The sequence below is a fragment of the Amblyomma americanum genome, chromosome 2 (genome assembly GCF_052857255.1).
Source record: "Amblyomma americanum isolate KBUSLIRL-KWMA chromosome 2, ASM5285725v1, whole genome shotgun sequence".
In the NCBI taxonomy this organism is placed as follows: Eukaryota; Metazoa; Arthropoda; class Arachnida; order Ixodida; family Ixodidae; genus Amblyomma; species Amblyomma americanum.
Window position 1 is genome coordinate 123,684,536 of NC_135498.1, and position 2,961 is coordinate 123,687,496.

Sequence of the window (2,961 nt, forward strand, 5' to 3'; positions counted from 1 at the left end):
GAATCTTGTCCAGGCATGATTGCTGCTAAAGTTGATTACCGATCAGCCGGTTTTTCGAGTTTCAACCTCCCCATCCTAACACCATTCCCACTTCATACAATCCTGTCCCTCACTTGGCCTTCCTCCTCGTAGCGATGACCTTATTTAAACGTCACCAATGAAGAAAGCTTCGCCCAGACGAAGAGAAGTCCGCCTATCGGAATGTTGGCAAGCACTCTTACGTTTTCTCCCTAGTTCACTTTGTGATTATCAAGAACCATGTGGCCATGCAACCTCTCTCTAACATGGTGCACTGAGGCAGGCTAAGGAATTAAAAGGCAAAAGATCTGGGAGAGGACGTTCGCATGCAGTGAGTCGCTGGAGCTTTTAGGTGCAGGACAATAAGACGAACCAGTTTAAGGCTACTTCTGTGTTGATTGGCTTGTAAGCTCTGTGGTTCGTGAGCGATGTGCGGCCCATCAGGTGGAGGTAGATGCGTATTTTCGGTACACTGTCAAGAATTTTTCCTTTTACGGGGGTAACGGTGTTGTTAATTCTTGTTGACGGAGCTTGGCAGCCGAAAAATAGTAATTGCGGGAGGAGAAAAGAGTAAAAAACGGCGCTCTCCGTCCCCTTGTGTCTTCGACCGCGTCCACTAGGCTGTTTTAAAGAGCACCAATTAGCCCTCACCTCGAAATTTGTAAGCATCATATGTAGTCTCTACTCTTTTGCTCATCTGCGCTGTAAGTAACTAGATTTTTTGGCATGCTTGCTGCTTGTTAAATTGTGTCTTTTATAATCAACGTCCGCTATAGTACGCAGCAAGTAAAGGAAATATTCAGGTAATGCTGGTAACGAACCATAGTGCCAATGATATCTAAACGGAGCTCGTGTAATGCTGCTTCAAGACAGGCTTAGTAGGCTTTGTGAAATTAGAAGCGATTGGCAGTTGTGAATGGGCCGATGTAAAACACCTGTTTTTGAAGCGTGTATTACGGTCAGTAGCGCAGTGTGCGTAAATGATATGTGGAATTTATTTTCGTAGCTGTATTATAGTTATGCACTGACTTGCAGCGAAGCGGTGATTCTGGGGGCAAACAGCCGGTCGTTGTCGACGCACCGTGCACTCGACGCCACCCTATGTATATTCGCCGTGATCGAGAGAAGGACGAGAGAATAAAACCGCGGCGGTGGTGATGAAAGAAGACAGGGCAGGTAAAATGCTGAGAGGGATCGAGTTAACGTTGCTACGATGACATCAGCGCTGGCTGAGAGCCACCTTGCGGCATTGCGCACAATGCCTGATCACATTTTAGGCGCGAAGAACGCTCTTTTAATCACGTAGTCTATGTTTTAAGGCTTACCAATACCTGCTGCAGAAGTGCATTATAATAAAACATCCACACATGACACGAATTATGCAAATACGTTTCATGAAACCCAGCTGGGCCACAGTTACGTTTGGAATATTTCATTTAAAGTCCACTGATCCACAAGTGTAAATCGGTGGTCTAGCTTTGGGTGCTTTCTGCAATTCTTTCACCTGTCTACGACTCAGAAAAAAAACATTATTCGATCTCGTAATTTCTTTTGTTTTGATTAATTTTACCATAGCTCGCAAACGGGCCTGTAGCTGTTTCTTAAAAATTTTCTGCTTGCTTACTAACTTTCACAAGAAACTGCTGGTGATTCAGTAACGTTAGGCTCAGTTTCCGCAAACTCTAGCTCAACCTCTTCGTTTCTATCTCCCTTTTACGCAGTCCTACCAGTACAAGAAAATTTATCAGTGAAAGGGACATTAGCGGTATTGTATTCACCCACGCACATTTTCAGATTAAAAAAATTAATTGAGAAACAGAGGGCTTTCGTTAACTATAAAGAATATATCAGACAAACAAAAGGCTGTCTAGAAAACATTAACGATGAGATGAAAAAGAGAGCCTTGCACACATCCCGCGTAAGGAACATGCTGCAGGACGAGATGCCCATGAGAAACGCAATTACAACTGATATTAGGTTTGCGAAAGAACAAAATAACTCCCACTCAATACAACAGTCAAACATGAAGTCATCCGAAATTGAATATTGCATCCATTAATAAAGACTACATGAAACAACTGTTTGAGCTTGAGAAAGCGAAATATGGAGTATTAAAAGGAGTTTTTCAAAATGCTCCCAATAAAATGTTACGCTGCGGAGAGATTGTTGGAAGAAATACGTGCATCTGAAATTGTTCAGTTGAGTTCATTTATTTCAGCTTGAAAGAGTAGTGACCCTCAGCAAAAAAAAAGCCGCAGCTTGTCATGCTCACGAGGCCCACAATGTTTGGCAACAATGGCACCATTGGCCACATAAAAATAAAAGAAATGATACATAAACGTCAAGCATTTATGACATTCTGCTGCTGCTATTGCTGACAGGAAGAATGGAAAGGAAAGTGGACGGGCCTGCCCACTGGCTCAAGCTGAGCCACAACCGCTGCCACCTGCTGAAAGTAGGAGAGTTGAAAGATAAGAGAGGAAAGATAGGGAAAGACGCGCACGCGCTATGTCCCGGGCCGATCCCGGAGGCAGTGCAATACCGGGCCGACCCGTGCCGGAGTTCTTCTAGCACTCCGTCATATTTCCAAAAATAAATTTATTATCTTGGGTCCAGATTGAGCCCGTAGCAGATAATAAATCAGATATATGATATTCTAAACAGAAGCGGTCCTACCTTTGCAGCACACTCCAAGTTGAGCAGTATTACACGTAAAACAAATAAGAATACAAAATTCCGGGCGCAATTTGTGCACGAAGACGAAAGCACATAATAATATTGTAGCAACACACTGGCTGCAAACTTAGCTTAAAAGATAGGAAACAATAGCAAGGTACATATGCATAAATGTTGAAACAGAGGCAAGGTACCAAACATTAACGCATAGAGGCACTAAAAGGTGTTATCGAAGCAGAGATCACGTGTCATTGATGAGTTTATTCA

The 2,961-nt window shown here is 43.2% G+C and overlaps 1 pseudogene; it reads right to left on the bottom strand.

Annotated features, from left to right (window-relative positions):
* Positions 1-2,526: 2,526 nt before the first annotated feature.
* Positions 2,527-2,689, bottom strand: LOC144122340 (U2 spliceosomal RNA; annotated as a pseudogene).
* Positions 2,690-2,961: the final 272 nt, after the last annotated feature.